Source organism: Phyllostomus discolor, chromosome 10 (genome assembly GCF_004126475.2).
Source record: "Phyllostomus discolor isolate MPI-MPIP mPhyDis1 chromosome 10, mPhyDis1.pri.v3, whole genome shotgun sequence".
NCBI lineage: Eukaryota > Metazoa > Chordata > Mammalia > Chiroptera > Phyllostomidae > Phyllostomus > Phyllostomus discolor.
The window spans coordinates 35,464,357-35,484,838 of NC_040912.2; the positions used below are offsets into that span (position 1 = coordinate 35,464,357).

General features: G+C 38.8%; 1 protein-coding gene across 2 annotated transcripts in view; it reads left to right on the forward strand.

Moving 5' to 3' along the window:
• Window positions 1–20,482, forward strand: part of ELAPOR2 (endosome-lysosome associated apoptosis and autophagy regulator family member 2) — a 184,453-nt gene that overhangs the window by 59,144 nt on the left and 104,827 nt on the right. The gene's annotated exons all lie outside the window — the stretch shown is intronic.

The following is a 20,482-nucleotide window of genomic DNA, read 5'->3' on the forward strand; positions in this document are numbered from 1 at the left end:
CATATGTTTATTGGCCATCTGTATGTCCTCTTTGGAGGAAACTCTTATCTTTTTGATATCATCTTTCCTTTTCAAGAGGAGTCAGAATACATTTGAAGATGCCTTCAAGCCATAGGTTCCTGTAGGGGATTGAACTAAATGAAAGGTGTGAATGTTATGTCGATGCAGATTTTCACTCATCATTATCAAGGACTCTGACAGACATGATTGTACTTGGAATAGATTGTGAACACAAGCTAGTTTTTCTGCTTTAATGTTGAAACAGCTAATTGATAATCCTCCCATATTTATGTAGTTTAAGCACATGGCTGGGTAACCGCAATCACAATTGATTTAGATTTCTTTGTATTAGAGGACTGTGGGAGTTCCTTTTGTTCTTTTGTGTAGGTTACATAATTTTGGGCTTACCTGATACTAATGAGTGATATAAAAGTGAGTGTGGGGGACAAGTGTACTGTCACGTTGGAGAGCTGCATTGGTTCTGCAGAGAATGGTTACTATGGTTGCAAGTATGAGTATTTAATTAGTTGCCCTTTTTAATATGATTTAGAATTTGGAGCCAATGGCTGATCTATTTTCTAATTATTCATTTCTATAACCATTATATTACTATTAGAAAACGTGGTTTAGGTCAAATGGTGATACTCCTTATTTTTAAAATATAAGATTAGCCTGGATGGGGTGAGTAGGGACAGCCCTGCATAATGAGTGTCCCTCTCAGACAATTGAGAAACACTGACTGATAAATAAAACGTCTTAGATTTGGGTATTAGATTTGTCTCTGACAAGGAAGGAGTTATAAAAACGCTAAACTTACCTGCAATACTTTGGACTCCCAACATCAAATTTTTAGAAAGTTAATTCTCCTTCTGAGCCTCATTGTTGGCAGCAGCCAGGTACCATTTATGATAGTTATGCCTTTAATGGACTTACCATTGAGAGGTTTGGACTTATCAATTGAAATTAATCAATTGGCCAAAGGTATAAATTCTTTCTCTTTTATTATGTTCATCAATACATATTTATCAAGTACCTATTATTTTTCTAGGACTGTACAGTCATATACCACATAACAACTTTCAGTCAGTGATGGACTGCACATATGAGGGTGGTCTCATAAGATTATAATGGAGCTGAAGAACTTCTATCACCTCGTGATGTCATAGCTATCTTAAGTAACAGTGCAGTGAATTACTCACATGTTTGTGGTGATGCTGATGTAAACAAACCCATACTACCAGTCATACAAAAGTATAGTGATGCAATTACATACAGTACATAATACTTGATAATGATAACAAATGTTACTGGTTTGTGTCTTTACTATACTTACTTTATATTGTTATTTTAGAGTATACTCTTTTTACCTGCATGAAAAAAAGGTTGCTGTAAAATACCATGTTGTATTTCAGCAACAGCAGCCTTATACATTATGCATTTACCACGTTTCTTGATTGCATACTTTTCTCTTGTGCTTGATTTAATCTTATGCTGTTTTGCACTTAGTGTAGCCTAAGTGCACAGTGTTTATGAAGTCTACAGTAGTGGACAGTATGTCCTAGGCCTTTGTGTTCACTCACCATTCATTCACTGAATCACCCAGAGCAACTTCCAGTTTTGCAAGCTCCATTCATGGTAAGTGCTCTATATAGGTGTACCCTTTTTATTTTTTATGTAGTATTTTTATTGTACCTTTTGTAGATATTTTTAGCTGCACAAATACTCACCATTGTGTTACAGTGATCAGCAGTATTAATATTCAGTACTATATGCTGTGCAAGTTTGTAGCTTAGAGGCAATAGGCTATACCATATAGCCTAGGTGCATAGCAGGCTATACCACCTAGGTTTGTGTAAGTGCACTCTGTGATGCTTACACAACAATGAAATCACCTAACGATACATTTCTCAGAACATAGCCCTGTAATTAAGTTATGTTTGACTGTAATAAGTTCTTGGACCACATTCAGTTTGTATATCTTTGACTAAAACTTAAAAAAAATTTCTTTTAAGTTTTTTAAAAGGAGAATTGTATACTCTTTTTATGTTTCAATTACAGTTTACATTCAATATTATATTATTTTTAGGTGTACAGTATAACAGTTAGACATATAATTTACAAAGTGATCCCCTGATAAGTCTAGTACCCACCTGACACCATACGTGGTTATTACAATATTTTTGACTATATTCCCTTTACTGTATTTGACATCCTTGTGTCAATTTGTACTTCATAATCCCTTCATCTCTTTCACCCAGCCCCCCACCTCCCCACCCATCTGTGTCCATGACACTGTTTCTGTTCTGCTTGTTCATTTATTCTGTGTTTTATATTTCATACTCAAATGAGATCATATGGTATCTGTCTTTTTCTGTCTGACTTATTTCACTTAGCACAATAACCCTCTAGGCCTGAGTACAGACTTCTCTTTCAGGAAGCATGGCCAGCAAGAAATGGAAAGGAGTTAGAGGGGGACACAAGATGTTTTAGCTGGAGTCCTAGCAGGAGACAGCTCACACAAAAAGTTCAACTGAATCAAATTTAATAAAGAAACTTTTTGTGGAGGAGTGGACTGATTTTAAGGGAGTAGATCAGGAAGGTCTTAGCACTCATACCCTGAAGGGGCAAGGGATGTGGATTGGTGTTATGAAAGCTCAGTGGCTATGGAAAGTAGGAAGGAGAAACCTTTCCCTTCATGCTCCTGCCAGTGCATCTGATTGGATGAACACAACCTGAATCCAGAGGACAAAGGAACTTGAGTGATATAGTCTAGAGAGGTCTGCCTCTCTGGGCTACACTTGGGGCAAAGAAGGGTGGAAAATGGATTTGAGGAGCAAATGATGAACCACCAACATACAGGGTCAGTGGAGTGTTTTTTTTTTTTTTTTTTTAATAATGGAAGAGACATGACTAATTTATAGGCTGAGAGGAGAGCCAGAAGAGAGAGAGAGGCATAACGGAAGCAAGGGAGAGGTGGAATAATTAATGGCACAAGTTTGAGGAGAGGATGGGTTTGAAGAACAGTCAGAGATACTCATTTCGTAAAGTAGGAAGGGTGCATTGTTACATGAGACCCAAGGGAAGAAGGCAAGCTGGTGAGTTTGTGCCCACACAGACACACACACAGAAGGAGGAAGACAGTTTGAAGAAATTTGTGCCCAGAGAGCTTTTATTTTCTGTTGTGGTAGAATGCAAGGTTATATCCTGAGAGTGAAGGCACTGGGCTTTAGTATATGGCTTGGAAATATTAGTGTGTCTTTTAGAATTGTGAGAAGGGGAAAGTGAGCTGGCGCAAAAGAAGTACCATATAAACAGCCTGCTGAGGGGATAGGATCCAGCCAAGATGGGAATTGCTAAGTACTAAAACTAAGTAATAAAAGGAGTACCCATAATACATATTAATAAGCAAATTGCTAACATTAGTAGATTAGTAGTTGTGCGATAGTGAAGGCAGAATTTTACTTGTGCTATTTCTGCCTTCTAGCTATGCCTTACACATGCTGCTGGATCTTAGAAATCTTGAGTCATGATACCATCTTTCCTCTATTCTAAAGCACCATTTAGTTTAAAATGCGCAGTTTTATTGACTTTTTTTTGAAGGGTGGAGGAACTCTTCATTGTGTTAAATGCCCAATAATTTTTTTCCAACCAACAATCGTATAAATGCAACCACTTAATCATGTATCCTTCTTCTTTAATATTAGTGTCCATGACTGAGTCTGCACCTTCACTTGAAATATCTAAACCTCTTTCTGAATTACTTCTGTCATCAGTTCCTGGGATTGGGTGACATGATTCTTTTCTAAACCTGGCTCAGGATCCTGGTTCGTATTGGCCCGGCACAACCTCAGTGTTGCCTTCCATGACACCGGTCTCTGCAGTTTTTCTCTTTTATTGTTCTACTCTCCCTCTTTCATTCTCTCTACCTTCTGGCTTTAGTCACCACCAACATTTCTCCTCTATTGTTGCCTCTTTCCCTGGTGCAACAGGGTTACAGTTGACCTTTGAATAACACGGAGTCAAGGGGTTCTTACCTTCATGAAATTTTAAATTTTGTTTAACTTTTGACTACTCAAAAACTTAACCACAGTCCTCCCTTGGTATCCACAAGGGACTGGTTCCAGGACTGCCTTGTGGATACCAAAATCTGTAGATGCTCAAGTCCCTTATGCAAAATGGTGTAGAGCAATCCATACAGCCTGCTCTCCCCATCCATAGGTTCCCAACCATCGATAGGAAATACTGTTTTCCATCTGCGACTGGTTGGATCTGCAGATGGGAAAACTGGGGGATATGAAAGACTGACCGTATATTTACTGAAAACATTCTACAAGTAAGTGGACTGGCACAGCTCCAACCCAGGTTGTTCAAGGGTCAACTATATATATTTAATCAGTTAGTCTTAAGAGTATCACATAGTTAAGGCTGGACTGTGTTCTTATATTTCCTATTTTTTTCAATTTTCTAAAATTTGTATTATGTAAGTGATTTGAGCCTTGTTTTATAAATATCCCTAAAATATTTTTTTCTACTAGGTTACATTCATGGTTTTGTCACTTGTAATTAAACACCGTCTGGAGTTACTAAGAATTGTTTGGTAGATAATATCTGGGTGGCAGTCCTGCAAGATGCATGAAGTAGTTCTCTTCTAGCTTTTTGCTTCTGTGGGCTGTTCTTTGGGAATTTGGACTCCTCTGCTCTATTTGCATTACTTCTTGTGGGAGAGGTGCCTTTTGTACACAATTCACTTTTGGTTTCTTGCCATGTCATTGTATTGTGCGAGTTTTTTTTTTTTTTAGATGTTGTAAGCAACAAATAAAGATAAAATTCAACTCTTGGGATACAAATAACTCAACTGAAGTGATAATCAGATGAATGGATAATGGACCTATTGTTACGTTTTGAGAGGCACAGGCTGGGACAATGACATCATTCTGCCCAGCCAGTGACAAGTTTCTTTGGTATGAATTTCAGAAATCTTTGAATTTGCATCTTAGAATTGAGGAAATGAGGTACTAACTACCTCCTACACATTGTTGCCATGAAGATCAAATCAGAAAGTGTTAAGTGAAAAATCTTTGTAAACTGCAATGAGCTAAAGAGTTTACAGATCTTATCTTTTAGTGCCTAGTAAGTATGTGACCTGAAATATAATAATCCAATAAGATTTTCCTGGGAAACAGACCTAAATATTACCATATCTGGTGTCTGAATGATCATCTCATATTTGTATAGTGATTTCAGTTAATTTAGTTGTAAAGTCCTACAAGATAAGAAGAGAAGATATTATAATTTTATTACTTTGATAGGTAAGAAAATTGAGACTCATAGATGTGGGAGTAAAATCAAGCTCATCTCAGTTTTTTCTTAGACTATGAATAATCTGTCTTAACACTTCTGAGCTGGATCATGAGAAGGTAGTGAGAGAGCACTGAGAAAATATTTATATTTCTAGAAAGAAAAGATGTTCATACTATTGAGACAAAGAGTAAAACATATGGCTTCATAATTTTTAACCAGAGTGCCTTTTATTTTTTGTCTTAATTCATCCCTAGGTGCAGGGAAGAGTATTATATTTTGTGAAGATAAAAATGTTTTATTTTCTTGTTTGGAGTAATTATGTTGGATATTGATTTTAAAAATATTAATCAAGCCCTGGCTGGTATAGTTCAGTGGGTTGAGCACCAACCTGTAAATCAAAAGGTTGCTGGTTCGATTCCCAGTCAGGGCACATGCCTGGGTTGCAGGCCAGGTCCTTAGTAGGGGGCACATGAGAGGCAACCACACATTGATGTTTCTCCCCTTCTCTTTCTTCTTCCCTTTCCCTCTGTCTAAAAATAAATAAAATATTAAAAATATTAATTAAGAGATAGCTCCAGAAAGAAAATTCATCCTTATCTGTATTTTCTAATTTTTCTAGAGTAATTATTTATTACTTTCATAATTAAAAACTTGATGACATAATAAACAACCCAACTCTATGCCTATAAGAACTCAAGGAACAACAACAAATAAAGCCCAGAGCAAGTAGAAGGAAGGAAATAATCAAGCTCAGAACAGAATTAAATGGCATAGAGGCTAAAGAACATTTCAAAAGATTAATAAATACAGGAGCTGGTTCTCTGAAGAGATAAACAAAATTGACAAGCCTTTAACTAGACTCATCAAGAAAAAAAAAGTGAGGACCCAAATAAAGAAAATCAGAAACAAAAGAGGAGAAATTACAACTGACATCACAGAAATACAAAAGATCATAAGAAATTACTATGAACAACAAATATGCCAGAAATTTGAAAACCTGGGTGAAATGAACAAATATCTAGAAACATATAATTCTGCAAAACTGAGTCAAGAAGAAGCAGGAAGTCTGAATAGACTATCAGCTGGTAAAATTGAAGCAGTAACCAAATAACTCCCAGCACAAAAAAGCCCTGGACTCGATGGCTTCACAGGCAAATTTTACTAAACATTTAGGGAAGAGCTAATTCCTACCCTTCTCAAACTATTCCAAAAAATTCAAGAAGAAGGAAGACTCCCAAACTCTTTTTATGAGGCCAGAAACTAGGGGAAAAAATCCCATTTACCATAGTAACAAGAACAATAAAGTACCCAGAAATAAGCTTAACCAAGGAGGCAAAAGATCTATACTCAGAAAACTATACAACAGTGAAGAAAGTAATTAAAAAAGACACGAACAGATGGAAGCATGTACCAAGTTCGTGGATTGGAAGGATCAACATCATTAAAATGTCCATACTACCCAAAGCAATCTATAGATTCAACACAACCCCTATTCAAATACCAATGACATATTTCACAGATTTAGAACAATATTTCAAAAATTTATATGGGACCAAAAAAGACCCTGAATAGCTGCAGCAATCTCGAGGAAGAACAAAGTAGGAAGGATCACAATACCTGACATGAAACTATACTACAAGGCCACTGTAATAAAAAATAGTCTGGTACTGGCATAAAAACAGACACATAGATTGATGGAACTGAACAAAGCCCAGAAATAAATCCAAGTCTCTATGATCAATTAATATTCAACAAAGGGGGCAGAAGCATAAAATGGGGTAAAAATACCTCTTCAACAAATGGTGCTGGGGGAGCTGGAATGGTACATGCAAAAAAACTGAAACTCAACCACCAACTTACACCATACACCAAAATAAACTCAAGATGGATAAAGACCTTAAACGTAAGCCACAGCACCATAAAAGTCCTAGAGGAAAACACAGGCAGTAAAATTTCAGATGTCCCACGCAGCAATATTTTGACCAATATATCCTCTAGGGCAAGGGAAATAAAGAAAAGGATAAACAAATGGGACTACATCAAATTAAAAAGCTTCTCCATGGCTAAAGGAGACATTATCAAAATGGAAAGGGAACCATATGGGAAAACATATTTGCCAGCGATGCCTTGGACAAGGGTTTGATCTCCAAAATTTATAAAGAACTCATACAATTCAATGCTATGAAGACAAACAATCTAATTAAAAAATGGGCAAAGGAGCTGAACAGATGCTTCTTCAAGGAGGACGTACAGAGGGCCATAGGCATATGAAAGGATGCTCTACATCACTAGCCATCAGAGATGCAAATTAAAACAACAACGAGATAACACTTCACACCAGTCAGAATAGCCATCAATAACAAACCAACAAACAACAAGTGCTGATGAGGATGCGAAGAAAACGGAGCCCTAGTGCACTGTTGGTGGGAATGCAGGTTGGTGCAGCCACTGTGGAAAACAGTATGGAATCTTCTCAAAAAACTACAAATGGAATTGCCTTTTAATCCAGCAATTCCATTGCTGGGATTATACCCTAAGAACCCTGAAACACTAATTCAAATGAACCTGTGCACCCCTATGTTCTTAACAGAGTTATTTACAATAGTCAAGTGCTGGAAACAGTCTAAGTGCCCATCAGTAAGTGAGTGGATCAAAAACTGGGGTACATTTATTTACACAATGGAATACTGTGCAACAGAAAGAAAGAAGAAACTCCTACCCTTCATGACAGCATGCATGTAACTGGAGAGAATTATGTTAAGTGAAACAAGCCAGGTGGTGAAAGACAAATATATGATCTGATCTATCTGGGAAACCTAATGAACAAAATAGACAAGCAAGCAAAATAGAACCAGGGGCATACAAACAAGGAACAGACTATGACCAGAGGGGAGGGGGCAGGAGATAAGGGAGGAGAGAAGGGGAAGGGCCTAGTTAAAGAACAAGTATAAATTACCCATGAACATGGACAAATGTGGAGACTGAGTATGGGAGCCAGGGTGGGGTGGGTGGGGCAGGGTGAACAATGCGGGGAAAATTGGGACAACTGTAATTGAACAACAATGAAAAAAAAACAGAAATGAAACTTGATAGCAGAAATGCTATCTCAATTTAAAAAATAAATATACTTAAAAATAAGGCTGCCATAATAGATTTTGTGTTTCCATATTTTCTAAACTTTTCGCACTGAACATGTACTCTTGTGTAATCAGAAAAAAATATTAAATATTCTTTTAAAACCTACATAGGAGGCAAAAAGACAAAGCTGAACAATGATTTATGGTAGAAAATAAAAATTTTGGAGCAAGTGGTTTGTGAAGATTTACTTTTAAGTTTCCTTGAGGTCATTGGTTCCCCAGGACGTGGGGAGGTGTGGTGGGTCCGAGAGCACAAGGAGTTTCAAGGAGGGATTGGGTTGGTGAGAGGAATTATTGCTGGTCTAGTCTGCTTCCAGTAGAGTTCAGAGAGGGGAGGGGAAGCTTCTGTTTTTATTCTGATTTTTGCTTATAAGGTTTTAAGATTTATCATTAGCTCCTTGGGGCTAACAAGCAAAAAGATCATCTGGATGCCAGGATATTCAGAACCACTGAATTTCTGGAATTTCTGTAGGCACTCAGGAAAGCTCAATTTGAAGTGGCAGCATTGACGATTATTGGCTTTTGAATTTAAGTTGTATTTTTGTCAGTCTGTTCTATCTGAACTCTGCCAGCAGCTTCGCTGCATTCATATGCAGTTTGCCCTTCCCTCAGCCAACCTGAAATCAGCAAAGTGCACTGTCAGCAGAATTCTTGTTTTCTTTCTCCCACTGGATTATTCCCACTTTTGTTTGGTCTACTTTGTAGCAGAATCCTTGTATCTGCCACTTGTACAGCACTTAAGCTCTGGGTCTTCTCTTCTGTGTTATCGTCTACTTCCTTATAGGAGATTCTCTGATGAAGTGGTAAACGTCTTTTTGCGGTACTTCAGTTTGGATGTTGTTGTCTCAGATAGGTGCTCTCTTCCCACCAGGCAAGAGGGGCCTTGGTCTCCGCTGTGGAAAGGACCACTCTGGCTCTTTTCCAGCTGTGTCCCCCATCCTGTCTGGCACTCTGTGGGCCAAGGAGATGTACCCACCTAGATGTTGTGTCCCCCTCCCCCACACCCTTTCATACCACACTCTAGGTAACACGGCTTTGGGATTACGTTCCTGAAAGTTCCAGGTCTGCTTCCTGGGTCTTCATGGGCTTTTCCCAGGTCCACCCTCCTGACTGTGTGACGGGACATAGCTGAACAGTAGCCATTCTTAGGTAGGAGCTGACCAGCAGCCGTTCCCAGACAGCAGCCTTTCCCAGATAAGCAGCTATCTCAAGGTCATACACTAACCTTCGCTTCTGCTTCTGTATGCTTGCTTTTAGCAGTTGTTCCCCCCACCCCCCCTTTGCCTTAAGCACACTCCAGCTTAAGCTCGGGGCCCAGAATTTGGAATTCATCTCCTCTGGGCCCACATGCGTGAATAAACCCCACTTCGCAAACTCCGAGGCCATCTGAGTCATCTTTTCTGTAACAACTGTACACTGTGTTTTTGTGGGAGGGGCACTGACAGCCCTTGGATGTGCAGCTGGGGCCACCCCTTGTGTGTGAGGAGGAGGCTGTTTAAGGTGTAAGCTAGGTTTAGAAGAGGATGGGGCACCTCAATGTATACTCTTGTCCTGTCAGTGTCAGGGACGGCCTGAAGGAGAACCTGCCACACAGTGCTTTACTATCATACTGATTTCCTCTTACCCTTGTAAGTGTGAGCAGAGACAGCTTCCAGGCAGAGAGTAAGTCAGGGCCTGAGGCCAGGAAGAGTATAACAATATGGTTTCAATGGTTCTTAAGAGGTTGAGAGATAAAACTTGGAGAAGCAGATGGAGATTGAATGAAGAAAGGTTTTTTATGCTATGCTAAGATTATGGACTTTATCGTCAGGTCAGCTGGTTGTTGCTACAGGGTTTTGAGCAGGGATGACAGTTACAGCTGGCTGCAGTGTCACAGATGTGGGCAAGAGCAGAAGAGGTTCACCAGTGAGACTGTTGGTGGTTGTCATCAGGCAGCAGAAGGCAGTGATTCAAACAGGGCAGTGGCCATGACGATGGATGGAGGTAAGATGATTGCCTACTGGGCGGGGCAATGCTGTCAGTCAGTTCAAGTGGGATAATATTATGAAAATTATTTTGGAAAGCTTATGGGCTCTGCAGATGTTAGTGTTATTTTTAAATTTTATTTACTGATTTTAGAGAGAGAAAGGGGAGAAAGACAGACATCGATTTGTTTTTCCACATATTTATGTATTTATTGATTGCTTCTTGTATGTGCTGGGTTCAAACCCACTACCTTGGTGTATCAGGATGATGCTCTAACTAACTGAGCTACCTGGCCATGGTGTTAGTATTATTATTATTATTTTTATTTTTTTTAAAAGATTTTATTTATTTATTTTTATTTTTAGAGAGGGAAGGGAGGGAGGGGGGGGGGAGAGAGAGAGAGAGAGAGAGAGAGAGAGAGAGAGAGAGAGACATTAATGTGCGGTTGCTGGGGGTTATGGCCTGCAACCCAGGAATGTACCCTGGCTGGGAATCGAACCTGGGACACTTTGGTTCCCAGTCCGCGCTCAATCCACTGAGCTACGCCAGCCAGGGCCAGTATTATTATTAATAAGAAAATAATTGTTGTATGGTGGGTGAAGTTTACATTACTACTAATCTCAATTCTAGGGTAAGCAGATACAAGAATCAGCTGAAATGATGTGGGTATCCGTTCTAATGTGGGTTGTGACATCCACGGACAGCTCCTTTGGGAGAGGAGGAAGTGGCTCTACTAGACTTTGAGGACCTTGGGTTAAGTGGAAAGGGCAGTGGTGTTGGGGTTAGCTGGGCTTAGGTGTCAGTGTGGAGAGGGAAGTATCCCTGAGTGGATTTCGTCATTGGGAACACAGCTGTTTACCTGTCCTCTTTTTTCAGTAAGTCCTTTTCTTCTATTTGCTGCACTTGATACCCCTGAATCTGTAACATCCCTTTTTCTATTTTACTAGAAGAAAGAATTCCTGTCTCTTGCCATCATGTGGAAGGGAACTGGAAGGGTCTACATTCTCAAACACATTTTCAACGAATCTTTCTGTTTGTAGTTTTTGTTTGCTTTCTGAGATATTTGGAGCCTTCAATTCTGAGTGTCTGAAGCTCAAATCAGCTTTCTTGTTATCGTCTATCTATTTAGCCCTTACTGCTCAGATTTTCTTGCTTTGGTAAGTCAGTAAAGCTCCCTTATGCTTTCTATCTCCCCCCCAAATTGTCAACACCTGCCTCTATTACCGTTTTCATTTCTACTCTCTCTATTTTTGTCTTCTCATAGTATTTTTGTTCCTTTACTCTCTGCTCCCTTTAGAAACTCCACTCTTTTGCAGGTTTGTAAAAAGCAGAGGTAAACATATTTAATTCAGCAAGTGTAAATGTTATTAGATAATAAAATAATGATTGCATGTGTTTAGAGATGTTTTTACACAAGAACACACATTTTCCTCAGTCTCCTCCATGGGAGTTTTCAAATGAATATTTATAATATTGACATTATAGATTGTCTAGTAGCAGGTTTCTTGAGAAAAATCACTTTCATTTCTTCACGGGTAGACTTTTTTTAGAATGCTCTTTTTTGGAACATTCTCTTACAGTGCATGACAGTGCAGGAAGTGCTTGGTTTCCCTCAATCAATATCAATGAAAATAGGAGGTACTGTCTATAACACCACAAGCTTAGAGTTTTCTAAAGATGAAGAGGAACCTGAGATGCAGAGAGTTAGTTCAGTTGCTCAGGGTCTTCAGAGGTGAGCTCGGGATCCAGGTCTGTGGTTCCCAGTTCATTGCTTGCCCCCTTTACAAACCTGTTGGGAGCCATAGAAGAAGAACCGTCTGGGCTGGGTCTTTCCAAGAAACCCTGTGCACTTGCATTCCCAATAAAATGTAAGCCCCAGGAGAGCAGCACTCTTTTGTTCACTGGGGTATCCCCAGCACCTACACGGTGGCCTATGCGAGGTGCGCAGTAAATATATTTATACTGAATTGCAAATTGAACTGAGTAGCTCTAAGATGTTGTTCACAAAAACAGACATGGAACTCAGGTTTAAAACATGAACTTTTTCAAAATTATTTCTAAAAAGCAGTAGTGCCTACAAATGTACAGAAAAAGATGTGTCATAAATAGACCAGATAACATATTACTTAGCCCTAGGTTCCCATGGTAACCTCAGGTTCCTCTTATAAAAGAAAAATCAGAATATAAATATTTCTGCCCAGCGCTACTGTGCTCATGTACTTGATAATGTAAGCTAAAGAATTTTTTATTATAAGTTGCATATGTGCCTGAATTAAGTATTCTCACGCTTTTGACCTTCCCACATAGTAGGATGAGTATGCGAACTCATTGGAATTAGAGTTGAAATATTGGTGCTGTGCACGGTAGTCTCAGGATCTCTACCGTCTTCCTGCTTGCTCTCTTGAGTTCTCAAATAAGGGTGCCAGCACTTTGCTGAGCACTTACATTTGAGGACCTTTTCCCCAGAGGAACTGCAGTCTCATCATATAAAAGACTATGCTGTTCTCAACATTTCCCATAAATATTCAGAGAGAAGGAGCCTTATATAAAGGAAAGAAATTACATTGGCTTCTTTTGGTCCCTTCTCTCTGTGTCTCTTCTCTTAGGTATCAGCAGTTTTTTTCTTTATTGAGGCCAGAGGTCTCCTCCCACCTCTACTGCTTTTGATTCTGTACTAGAACTTGTGGTCCTCTACTGGGTCTTCATAATGAACTTGGTAATCTCTTAATCGACAGAAGAGGATAGGCAGGGAGCACCAGGAGCTGCTGTTTTCATTGGTGGGCCACTGGCGTGAACAAATCTCAGAGTACAGAAGGCCAGGCAGCTTCGTTCATTTGTTTGTTTTTTTCATTAGTTCACTAACTCTCTCACTTCTCTACCCATCTTTAGGCTAACATATTTCACTGAGTATCTTTAGACATGTTATCTCCGGGCTTGATCTCACTGTTTATTGCACAATGGTGAGCCTACTGTTTACAAAGGAACTGGTAAGCACTAGCACAGTTCACAAACACCACATCTTTCAGAGCTGTTCCAGCGCCTAGCTGTTCTTCTGACTCTGAAATGTAATCATAGGAGGCCACATCATGCAGATTTTACTGAGTTTTCTAGAAAACATGGCCTCTAAGATGCAAGCCATTTGAGTGCTAAGTAATTGGTGCCTGATAGAGGGCTTAAGGAAAAATCGATTGCGATGAGTCTGTTGAGAAGTGGTACGATGTTGTATTTTATGGGAGAGTTTAAAGGATTTTTATTGGTAATTTTCCCCAGATAGTTTTTACTTGCACACTGACTTGTAATAACACCATTTTACATTGGAGTCTTTAATCTTTATAGTTTCTTCTAAAATTATATGTTGTATGTTTGTGTCCTATCTACTGCAACAAAATCACATAAAGTTATTGAGTGCAGGGACTATGTGTTATATTTATTTTAAATTTCCCCCATTGTACTTAGGCCATAGTACTTGTTTAATAATTGAGTGCCACATAGTAAAGACTGATATATATTAATGTTAATATAATAAAACACTATATATTGCTATATGCATAAATCATATATGATGTATATTCATGTCAATATATAAAAATAATATATATGTATTGTCAATATGATGTCAAGTTATCTATATATGCATATTATTTTTATATATATGCTTGATTTGAAACATTTCTAGTCTATATGTAGTTAAACAATAACAACTCTCATAATTGAGAGATGATACCCCAGGTTTTCTGTGAGTACCATGAGTCTTTCATAGTGTAAATGACCTCTGTATTTGGGGGATTCAGAGAAAACCAGAGCTGGTCAGTAGTTCAAGGGGTAAAAACAGATTTTATTCAGGAACTGCTGCAATAGGGGAAAAGAGATCTCAGTGCGGAACTGGGCTCAGTGACTGTAGCACGGACAGTGGAGATTTATGGGCAGGGAGCAGGGCCAATGTCAGTGGGTGGAAATTACTAAGAGGAAACATTAGGGGTGAGTGGGAATTCTACTAACCCACTGTGACAGGATTCTTGCTAAAACTGAGTGATGCAAAGATGAACATGGGAGCCCAAAAGTCAAGGATTCATCCGGAAGAGAGTTCAGAGGAGCCTGAGGAAAGATTGGTTAAGGAGAGAGTTTTTGTCAGAGGGTGCTGTGGGCATCCAGTATTTATTTGGGTGTATAATGGCATTTTATGTTTTAGGCATAGGATAACACAGTTTGAGTTTCTATTACTTGAGGGTTGGTGCCTACACCTTTATTGGTTAGCATGGGAGCATGTGAGCGTGTGCATGTGTGTGTACCATGATTTCTGTTGAGGGATAGTCTTCTGTAAGTTTTTGGTGTTGAGGAGTAATTATTCTCTATTACTCTTTGAGTTGTTTCCTGGTTCCCACATATGCACAGCGTAATGTTTTCAGGGAGTTCCATCATTTCACTACTTGGGGCAGTGTCTTTATGCCCCAGCTTTCTGGGATTTGTGGACATGTCTAAGTAGCTGCCATCTTTTGAGTAGGGTAGGGCCAGCCACTTCCTCCAGTTTATAATTTAGAGAGTGTGGCTTGTGAGTGGATATTCTGTAGTTTAGAGTGTGCTCTGGCTCATAGCAATATATTTGGTGGTAAACTGTTAGGAGCCCTGAAATGCAGAAAAAATTCTCAGGAATTTCCTTCCTTGTCAGGAAAAGTTGGAAACACACTGACATAGGCAGAAAAGATAACAGGGTGTCCTGTTTGGTGCACCTCTCCAAATTTTCAGTTTCTATAGGGGCCTGCATTGTTCCTTATCTCTGCACTATTTTACAACATTGTGAGTTGTAAGAAACCAGTAAGAATTGCCCCGGAAATGTAGAAGCCAAAGAACTTACATGTATCACCCATGGACATGAACTATGGGGTGGGGGGAGTAGTGGGTGGGTGGGTGTGTTGAGGATAGAAGGGAATAAAGGGGGGAAAATGGGACAACTGTAATAGTATAGTCAATAAAATGTATTTTTAAAAAAGAAAGCAGTAAGCATCCAAATGATTCTCATCCATAGAAATGAAAAGGCTTGTTATTCTTTGGAATACCATTGATTATTCTGCTCTGGATATTTACCAGCTCTGCAGCTCTAAGTACATTCGTTTCACTTTCTGGATTGTCTGCTTATGTGTGTTCTTTGAAATCCCCTTTAAACTGGTGGTACCTACTTACTGATTGACTTGCTACTTAATGACTCATATACAATATTTGAGCTATAGTAATTTTATATTTGTATGACAATTTTTTTTTTACCTTTTCTCTTTAATTGCTCCTTACCACCCAGAAATTCTCATTTCCAAGGGATCAGTTTAAGCACTCAATGTTTACTTGGGTCTGTGGCTAAAATTTTGGGGTGTTATCTGTAAATCTGAAAACTTACATGCTGTAATTGTCTCTATTCAGTACCTTGAATGCCACTCAGACTATTTTTGGTGCATATATTTTATGTTTTGTGATTTTACTGTATCACACGATTTACATTTTTGCCATGCTTTTAAGAGTTGCTTTCAGAAACAGATTTAAAAAAATTATTTGTTACAAGCCCAAATGAAATAGCCTATTCTATAATTTTTTTAAAAGATTTTATTTATTTATTTTTTTTAGAGAGGGAAGAGAGGAAGATAGAGAGAGAGAGAGAAACATCAATGTGCGGTTGCTGGAGGTTATGGCCTGCAACCCAGGCATGTACTCTGGCTGGGAATCAAACCTGGGACACTTTGGTTCCCAGCCCACGCTCAATCCACTGAGCTACACCAGCCAGGGCTTGTGGTTGCCGGGGGCTGTGGCCTACAACCCAGGCATGTGCCCTGGCTGGGAATCAAACCTGCGATGCTTTGGTTCGCAGTCCGTGCTCAATCCACTGAACCATGCCAGCCAGGGCTTATTCTATAATTTAAAATAAAACCTAGCTGTCTTGGTTTTATTCTATATTCTAAATCCCTGACCCTAACTGCTGCTTGATGCATGAAATGGGTTTGAATTTAAGTATTTTATAATTATAATTAAACATATTAAAGCTTCCTGCTGAAATCCTAAGAATTTTGTAATATAATAATATATGTAGCCCTTTAGAATTTAAGGATAATGTAGAAGAGGCAGATAGGATAAACAATCTAAGGAAAATTAATTGGCATATAACATCCATCATTAAACCAGGAAACACAATACTATACCTTTTCTATGTTATTTTTGCTGATCTCATCCCATAACTGGCAACCTGAGTATCACAGAGGCAGTGGTGAAGAGATTTCTTGAGCTTACCTATTTTATTCAGAGACCTTGCTTCATTTGAAATTCATGCCTAACATCTCAGCATCATTATTTTCATTAGTTTGCAAGGATGATAACCAATTACCCACATTTTACATATGAGGGCCAGGATCTTCTCAGTGGGATCTAGAAACAGGAAAGATTTCCTAATACAAATAATTTGGAACAAGAGAAACTATGCAAGTGCATGGCTGGTTAAAGCTATTCTACGACAGCAGATTGTGGTAGGTGAATAATGTTCCCTTAATGCCCCCTCCAAATATTCCAATTCTAATCTCTGAAACCTGTGAATGTTACCTTATTAAACCAAACAGAGATCTGAATACATGATAAGAATCTTGAGATGGGAGATCATCTGGGTGGCCAGCCCCTAGATGCAATCACAAGGGAAGGAGAGAGAAAGCAGTGTGTTTACAGAGTCAGAGAGTGGAATGATGCAGCCACAGACCAACAAATGCTGGTAGCTACCAGAAGCTGGAAGAGACAAGGAATGGATTCTCCTCTAGAGTCTCCAGTGGGAGCATGGCCCAGCTCATACTCAGTGATACCAACTTTGGACTTCTGGTCTCTGTTGTTTTAAGCTGCTAAATTTTTGGTAATTTGTTACAGCAGCCATAGAAAAACTAATACAATTTTGTGACCTGGAAGTGGGGACTTGCTGTAACAAATATCTAAAAGTGAAAGTGGCTTTGGAATTGATTACCGAACAGAAGCTGGAAGAATTTTAAAACATGTAATAGAAAAAATTCAGATTGCCTAGAACAGTCCGTTGGTGGAAATACAGATGTTAAAGACTGTCAGTGAGGACTCAGGAAAAAGTAAAGAGCACAGCAGGAAAGGCCTATATTGTTATTAATGTCTAAAACCAGTGTATTTTGGAAGCAGGTAACACAGGTCCACAAATGAGAAATTTTGCCTTGATATGGACGGTAAACATAGTCTTCCACATCTAATCATCTAATCCTCTAATTTAGATGATGAGATTTGGGGCTTTAAGCTGATGAGATGTAGATGAAGTTTTAGATTTTGAGTTGATGCTGAATGATTTGAGACTTAGGGGACATTGGAATGTGCGAATGCATTTTGAATGTGAGAAGAATATGAATGTTTGGGTCCAGAAGGTGGACTGTGATAGGCTAAATAATGCCCTCTCTTCAAAATAATATGCATGTCCTCATCCTTGAAACCTAATTGTTATTTTTTATGAAAAAAAAAAAAAAGACTCTGAAGATGTGACTAAGTGAAGGATCATGAGATGGAGAAATTATTCTTTATCATCTCAATGACCCCTAAATGCAAACACAAATGTCCTTATAAAAATGAGACAGAGAGAAATAAGACAGAAGAGAAGGCAGTGTGACCACAGAGGCAGAACACACAGCGATGCACCCTTAACCCAGTGAATGCCAGCAGCTGCCAGAAGCTGGAGGAGGCATGGGGCATATTACCCCTCCAGCCTGTAGAGGGAGTGCAGCGTGGTGACATCTTGATTTTGGCCCAGTGATGCTGACTTTGGACTTCTTGCCTCCAGAACTGTGAGAGGATAAGTTATTGTCTAAGGTGGCTAAATGTGTGGTAATTAATTGCAGCAGCCAGAGAAACCTAATACACACATGGAGAGGAATCAAATCATTTCCCTTATCTGTGTACTGAATATGAGATAACGTTATGATTGCTGTTAAATTTCTGTGGCTATCAGGTTTTTATATTAGAAACTTTTACTACTCCTTCTATTTCAAAACACTCACCTTTTATTTTAAGCATAATGGCATTATGTAAACTACAAATGTTTGTAAATAAACAGAAGACTTGACTTTTGCTGTGCTCCTTACTAGCTGTGTATCTCTGGGTGAATTACACAATTGGAGTTTCAGTTGAACAGTGGAAATTGTATGACCATCTCTTCCTTGCATAATTGTTACAGGTATTTAATGCTGTAAATACATATGAAAAATACTAGATAAAGAATGTAAATGCAAGAGTCCTCACTGCTCAACTCTTAAGTATGCTCTCCCTGAGTATCCCAAAGTTATGATGAGCAGTTTTACATATAAATCACTGACCACATTTAACATTTTTCCCCCTTAAATTAGATGCTAGAAGTGAGTTTTGGGGTTCAAAATTTTGGGCACTTTAAAGCTCTTGGTTCACATCGACAAACGTCTCCCCAGAAAGCCTGTACCCCTTTACACTGTCATTGGAGGCACACAAGTGCTCGTTTTAGTGCATTGCTAACTTAGAGAATTTTTAAAAAGTATTTTAAATATTGTACCAACTTGATGAAAATTATAATTTTTATTTCTTTGACAAGGTTTGACATTTTTTGTATATTCTTTGACCATTTGTTTTGTTCTTTAATGAATTGTTTGTATTCTTTGACTGGATTTTCAAATAATTATTTGTCCTTTTCCTTACTGATTTCTAGAAACCCAGTATTCTTAAGTTAATTACCTTTTGTTTTGTGTCATTCTTTGCCAGTTTGTTGTTTATTTTTTACTTTAGGTGATGACTTTTGTGTTCAATATTTGTATGTAGTCAAATTCAGTGAATTTTTATTGTTTTCCCCCATCCCTTCCTTCCCTTCCTCCCTTCTTCTCTTCTTCTCTTCCTCCTCCCTTCTTCCCTCTAGAAAGCCTTTCCCATCTGGCTGCTTTTATTGATTGTTTTATGTTGGTATATTTGACTTTAATTGACAGTAAAGCATAGTTGAGATCCAGGCACTTATCAAAAGACATAATCTCAAATTATCTCTTTCCAAGCTTTGTCAGAAATTGGAGTGGGAAGAATAATATTCAGAGACGATTGCCTGCAGGATATGTGAAATTTTATTCTGGGGGAGGGTGTGAGTGCAGCATAAAGAAAGACCTTTGCTTCCAGCCTCATAGTTCTGCCTTCTCTAATTTATGATCCCTTCTCATTTTATTTTGTGCGTATGCAGAAATTGAGGCAGGGGGAACAGAAACCCACTGGTTTGTGCCTTATCACATCAGCACTAACTAGCTCCTTTCTCTATATCATCCTCTCTATCCCTATTGCCGTCAGTAAGGATAATAATTCCACCATTAATCAAATGCTAACTCAGTGTAGCCTAAGTTGCCTGACATTTTACATGCATCATCTTAACTAATTTTCACAACAGTCATGTAGGATAGTAAATATTATTCTAATTTTACTAATGAAAAAGCAAATGCTTTGAGAAGTAAGTGACTTGCCCATTATCGTACAGGTTGTATTTGGAGGAATGGGAAGTGAATCCACACCCAGACCTTTCTGATTCCAGCCCCCATTTCTTCACTGGTGTTCTTGCCCTGTGGTCAGACGCACACACCCAGGCACCTTCCTGCCTCTCTCATGTGATTTGCTGAATGATGGTGTGACTTGCCATTTCTGTTCTTTCCTGTCAGGGATACAGTAAGGGAGGCAAATAGAATGGATGAAGCAGAAGAGCAACATCCAAGATAGTGAACTGAATAAATAGGATATTGAACTGAAAATACTTTGGGGAGTACTTAGAATTTCTCCCATTCTCCCCGTGCTCCAATGGCATTTTGTTCTGGTTCCTCTAAGCTCAGGCATCACATGTGTAATGTTCTCTAGCCAGTGGAGGAGGCTGTGAAAATTTCAAAGTAACCAAAGGCCAGAGACAAGTGGGTTGGTCTTAATTTGACAATTATTAGAAATGTCTATTTTACAGACTTGCAATTGATGGCACCCTGCTGTGGTACATATGTATTAAGCCTGGAGCTGCTTAAAAAACTGGTAGTCTTTAACTAACATTTGGGTGATTAATTATTACACCTCTG